Here is a 6,618-nt window from a genome sequence, read left to right on the forward strand (position 1 = left end):
CACTGTCATGGGGAATCCCATGTATGCCTCTGATAAGTGACTTTGTATCAGAAACTTCCTTGTTTGTATATTGAATTAAAGGTTTTTTTTTCTTTTTTTTCATTTTTTTTCATTTTTTTCTGAAGCTGGAAACAGGGAGAGACAGTCAGACAGACTCCCGCATGTGCCCGACTGGGATCCACCCGGCACGCCCACCAGGGGCGACGCTCTGCCCACCAGGGGGCAATGCTCTGCCCATCCTGGGCGTCGCCTTGTTGTGACCAGAGCCACTCTAGCACCTGAGGCAGAGGCCACAGAGCCGTCCCCAGCGCCCGGGCCATCTTTGCTCCAATGGAGCCCTGGCTGCGGGAGGGGAAGGGAGAGACAGAGAGGAAAGCGGGGTGGAGGAGTGGAGAAGCAAATGAGTGCCTCTCCTGTGTGCCCTGGCCGGGAATCGAACCCGGGTCCTCCGCACGCTAGGCCGACGCTCTACCGCTGAGCCAACCGGCAAGGGCCTTGAATTAAAGGTTTTGATTTCTACACTATAAAATGGGGCAGACCGGGAGCTTGCTCTCTCTTGGTTCCTGAGATTAGAGAGCAGAGAGCAGATAAAGGCCATGTGGAAGAGAGGAGAAGCAGTCAAGATGGCAGAATGCTGAAGGCAAAGCCAGTTTGTGCAAAGCTTGTGCAGAGAGAAGTATTTTGGGAACAGAGGTAAGGCTGGTGATCTAGAAACCTTTGATTTTAGGAAACTCGGATAAGTCAGTAGCTTTGTGAGCACTGAATGAGTGGGTCCTGGAGCCCAATGTTTGTTTTTACTTGCCCACTGGGTGCATGCTAGGGTTAAAGGTAATGGCCCACCAGTTCTTGGCTTCATTGTTTCATTCCCAACTGTCTGAATCAAATGCGAACCTGCATGGGCCAGGTGGCTGTGGCTCCTGGCTTTACAGGGATGATAGGATGGAATAAACCTAAAGGGAAGGGGGGAGGGCACTGTGGGGAGGGGGATAGGAGATGTTGAGGGGAATATGAGCGACGGGGAATGCATTCAGGGGACACTAGAATCTATGTAAACACAATAAATTAAATAAAAAAAAACTGGGACTCAAATTTCAGGTGTGTCTTATACATGGGAGCGTTTTATACATAGGGAAATACACTATGCCAACTTTTGTCCTCCCTGGCAGGAACTCAGCACAGACAAGTGGGAATCTCTGCCCCTGACTGGCCCTCAGCAACCTCCTTATAGCTACATACAATCCAGAGTTTGTGGCTGCCTCTGTTGGGCCCAGGTGCACATGGAAATACCAAACTGCACACCTATGCTGGTTTTTATCCACACTGGCCTGGGGGGAGGTCCCCTTAAAAAGCCAAGGTTCCCTGAGTCTCACCTCCTGCAACCTCTGTCTGCTGGCTACTTGTTGGGCTTGGCCACTGATAAAACCTCTGGTAGAGTCTAGCCTGGGGCAATTCAGGGATTAGGAAGGGTGGTAGGTGTGCCTTTACCCTTGGGCCCCAGTGTCATTCTGTCCAGACTTTTTTCAAAGACCTCATAGGGTATGGCCCCAGGAGTCCAATTGGTGTGGCCTCTGAGACCCAGAGGTGTGGTCTGCCTCCTGATCAGACAGTTTCTACTGAGTCTGCTGTGGGATGAAAGCAACAGTCTTATTCTCCGGGACGTATGGGAAGAAGCTCCGGCCTCAAAACCTGAGTCAGTGACGTGCCCCTTCTTCCTGTTTTCTCAGCATGACCCAGTCTTCATGATTCAGGCAGGAGCGACCCCCGAGGGAGGAGCAGTTGTTTATCCCCAGTCTGATGCTGCTCAGATGGGACTGCTCTATCCAAGAAAGATGACAACTACAGTATTGGAGAATGACTCAGTACAGGGGTTCCGGTGGCTGTCCCCCACAGTGTCTCCCCCTGGGCCTCCAACTTTATACTCTCTTCACACAACCCTAGTCCTCTCAGCTATCCCCTGCCAGAGCTCTGGGTAACTGGCTGGGAACAAGATTTTCTGAGCTGGCCCTTTAAGACGGAGCCTGCATTTCTGAGAGTTCTGTCTCTTTCTTGAAGACAGGAACCCAGACCCTTTTCACTGCCAAATGCTGTCTGGGCACCTCTTCTAGGCTCTGGGGCTCTAGGCTGGGCTGGCCTGGGGCTGAGGACCCACATTGCTCAGGCAACCCTCCCCACAGTGAGAGTCCCTCTGGACACTCCTCCGCTGCTTGCTCCTGGGAGTGGAAACGCCCTTTCTGTGTCTTTGCCCTTCCTACCAGTCTCAGTGCAGTGGCGTAGCGAGGGGGGTCTCCAAGACAAACAAGAAAAGCGTAGTAGAAGCGTAGTTAGGGGGGAGCGGGGTGCCAATAAAGTGTCGTGCCCTGGGTGCCAGTTATGTTCGCTACGCCTCTGTCTCAGTGTGGCTTTTTCCCTGATTCTTGGTTATAGACTCCTCTTCATTTAGTCCAAAGTTGATTTTCAAGATAATTATTCTTAAATTAAGTGGTAATCCTATTTGGTCCTGGGAGCTGGTAGTTGAAACGCCCCTCTACTCTGTCTCCATCTTGGACTCTCCAGAACAAGTCTTAATTGAATGAACTGATTAGGATGATTACACCTTTCATGACATTTTGTTTGAAACATTTCTGGTTCTTTATTTTTTTAGTTTTTTCAAATATAAGGAAGCTTTTCCTCTTAAGCTATTATTTATACATCAACTTGTTTAGCAGAATTGAAACAATTTCTTTCTCCCTACTTAATCTCTTCAAAATTCAGAAACTCCAAGTATTCTTATTTTCATGACAATATTGTTATTTGCATAAGTTAAGAAAGAATCTATTTTTTAAATAACAGGACAAAATTGGAAACTGGTTATGTTACCAAGGCTTTGACTGGAATGTTATATTTGAGAAAAATGTGCATAGACCCAGATATAACAAAACAGCTTTAAGGAATTAAAATTGACTAATATTAGGAAGCTAATAAAACCCTTGGAAACATCAGCAGCCTGGTTCCTGTTTACAGGGTTCTCACTGCCTTAGCAGGTGAGTAAAGAAGGTTACTTCCTGGTAGGCGCAGGAACCTCAATAAATATTGAGGACATTGGAAAGAGAGGAGTTCACCGAAATCTATAGGTATTGAGGGAAAATTTGATAATAAGTCCTTGCCTCGGCCTTTCTGGCCTGGAGAGGTCTCTGAAAGTTCAGTCTGAATATTCATTATGGACAATTCTGCAAAGCAGATTTAAAGGCACTTATAAGGTTAATTACTATTCTGGTGGCATCTACATAAAAAACGGGCCAAGTTTATTAAAAAAAATATTTTTCAAAAAAACAATTAGTCTAAATTTTGCTATCTTTGGTAAAAATTATTTTGTTTTGTTTCAGAAATATATAAATATTTCAGTAATACAGCGTTGTGAATATTAGATTCTAGTGCTGTTCATTGTTTTTTGAGGTTTTTGTTTCTACCTGTAAACTGGGACGAGTCCTCAATTCTTCAGGTTTTCTCCAATACATGGATATGACTCTTCAAACTAACATTTCCTCTTTTACTCTATTTCTAACTTTTGAGTCTTTCTGACTTAGAATCACTGAGAACTGAAACTGTCCTTTTGTAAAAGGCATGCAAACTCAAGTTGTACAACTTGACATAAACTGGAGAGAAATTGCCACAACGGTTAACATATGGACACTCCTCATGCCTGTTGCAGGAAGATCATCAGAAGCATTTGAACTGGAGACCAGGAACGTCTATTAGACTGTCACTACTTGCCCTCACTCCATCTGTGGATGTTTCAAGCCAAACATCTAGAAATGTTTTCAAATGGCTGTCTTCAGAACTCAGAAACTGGGACTATAGTTTACTCCAGTCATTAACCATTGTTTTTATTTTGTTTCCATAGAGACATCTCATATTAAATACCCGATTGTTTGCACAATACAGGCTTAGTTTTGTGAGCTCCACTTACGTCACCACCTCCTGAAATGAAACACAACTATTTAACTGAATTGACTTATTTTCAAGACTAAGACTGTTTTAATGAGATATGAAACAATACCTAACATCTGGAATTTAAAACCTCTTAGGAAGTTCCAGAAGTCAAACATAAGGTGTTCAGAACAGGACTCCCCAAAAGTGCTACTTTGGCATGTAGGTTATTTTGAGCTGAAGACAACTGAGACCCTGCTGACTCAGGAGAGACCTTTACTCTCTGTGGAAGAATTTAAAGAAGAAGCCTTGCCCACAGGGAGTTATCAGAGATAACTTTTTTTTTTTTTACTTATCTACATGGCAAGGCAAAGTCTAATTACTAAACATCTGCCCTTCTTATCATCCTGCCAGTGTCTTTCCGCACCTCTGAAGCTCCAGGCACCTGACCTCACCCCTGAGCTCCAAATGCCGAATATAACTCATTTTAACTTTCTGTCTTTCAATTGCTCGTGCATGTGGGATCTCATCATGTATGTGGGGTTTCCATACATATGTATACAATTAAATTTGGTTGTTTTCTCTTGTAAATCTCTTAGTTGATTTAATTATTAGGTTCCTTTAAGAAGTGAAAAAGATAGAGGAAAATTTATTTCTCTTCCACAACTATAATTCACTGCTCATAAAAATTAAGGGATATTTTATCATTTCATATTCATTTTGAAATTTCCCCTAATTTTTGTGAGCAGTATAGTTAGCAGTAATTAGAATAGTCTGATTTGCATAAATATCTCATGGTTGTTAATTAATCATTAAGTTCCTGAGAATGAATTATATATGAAAATATTCAGGTTTTACCTAATTTATATGACCAAAAATACAATTTTTTTAAAAATAAAATTTTTACCTGGTAACAGAGAATAGTTCTACAAAGAAGTTAAAAACAAAAGTAATAACTTGCCCTGGCCGGTTGGCTCAGCAGTAGAGCGTCGGCCTGGCGTGCAGGGGACCCAGGTTCAATTCCCGACCAGGGCACACAGGAGAAGCACCCATTTGTTTCTCCAACCCCCCCTTCCTTCCTCTCTGTCTCTCTCTTCCCCTCCCGCAGCCAAGGCTCCATTGGAGCAAAGATGGCCCCGGAGCTGGGGATGGCTCCTTGGCCTCTGCCCCAGGCGCTAGAGCGGCTCTGGTCGCGGCAGAGCGACGCCCAGGAGGGGCAGAGCATCGCCCCCTGGTGGGCAGAGCATCACCCCTGGTGGGCGTGCCAGGTGGATCCCGGTGGGGCATATGCGGGAGTCTGTCTGACTGTCTCTCCCCGTTTCCAGCTTCAGAAAAATACAAAAAAAAAAAAAAAAAAAAGTAATAACTTGACATAGATTCTTTTTTCTGTGTGTAAATTAATAAACATTAGTGGTCAAAAACTTCAGTTTTAATGATATTAAGAGACATCACAAAGGAGAAACTCTGGTCAATAAATGTATGCTTATCTCACTTGTAATTAGGAAAGTACAAGGTAAACAAAACAGAAAATTTGGCACATTTCAGAAAAGTCTGACAATACAAAGGCTTGCACACTATATTTGTATTGTAAATTTACATACCACATTAAAGAACTATTAATACTACATAATAGAGCTAAAAATAGATTTTCTCTAAATCCCAAAGAGTCTACTTATAGGTATACAGAGAATTGTATGTACAAAAAGACATATACAAGGATGTTTGTTATAATATTTACTATGTAGCAAAAAATATATAAATGATTTAAAATGTTCATGAAAAAAGACAGTAAATGATATATTCATAAAATGACAATATAAAATAGTTAAAATGAATGAAATAGAGCTATCTCAACCCATATATATATATACATATATATATATATATAGTACAGTGTATATAATATTGAATGCAAGAAACATGTTATCTGATACATAAGGTATGGTCCCTTTAGATGAGGTTTAAAAACAAAAAATAATCTAGATCTATCTAGTGTTTATTAATGCTACACTTATAGAAAAATATGTGTGAGCTCAATTTCCTAAACACTAAAAATTCTGAACTATCAGATCCAGAGTCTTAGAAATGGGAACAAAAATTTTTATAAATTTTGTCAAAGGTTTAATGATGAGAACCACCCCACTTCTATATCTTTTGTTTCCAAGTCTATGAGCATGAGAAAAACAATATATAATTGGTTACTAACTGTACATATATATTGCATTTTATGTCTCAATCATGGAAATGAGTTTTTGCTACGCTTTTTTCTTTTCTTTCTTTCTTTCTTTCTTTCTTTCTTTCTTTCTTCCTTTCTTTCTTTTTCTTTTTCTTTTTTTGAGAATGGCAAGGAAAGAGAGACAGGGAGATTGAGCTGCTCTTGTATGTACCCTGATCGGGGAATTGAACAGGCAACCTCCATGCCGTGGGATGATGCTCCAACCAACTGAGCCCGTGGTGGGATTCAAATAATTTTACAACCAGTTCTCTGCCCTAATGACCATCTAAAGTATAAAAAAGCAATATACCGAAATGTAGTTTATTATTTCATGCATTTAATACTTAAATAAGAACAATAAAAGAGGTATACAAAACTAGATTATAAGAAAGTTTTAAAATATTGAATATTAATGAAAAAATATTAAATAATACTTGACAAAAACTATTATTTAAGATATTTTCATTTTGCTTCTTGATTGAAATCCTCACTTGCAA

Source organism: Saccopteryx bilineata, chromosome 5, assembly GCF_036850765.1.
Source record: "Saccopteryx bilineata isolate mSacBil1 chromosome 5, mSacBil1_pri_phased_curated, whole genome shotgun sequence".
In the NCBI taxonomy this organism is placed as follows: domain Eukaryota; kingdom Metazoa; phylum Chordata; class Mammalia; order Chiroptera; family Emballonuridae; genus Saccopteryx; species Saccopteryx bilineata.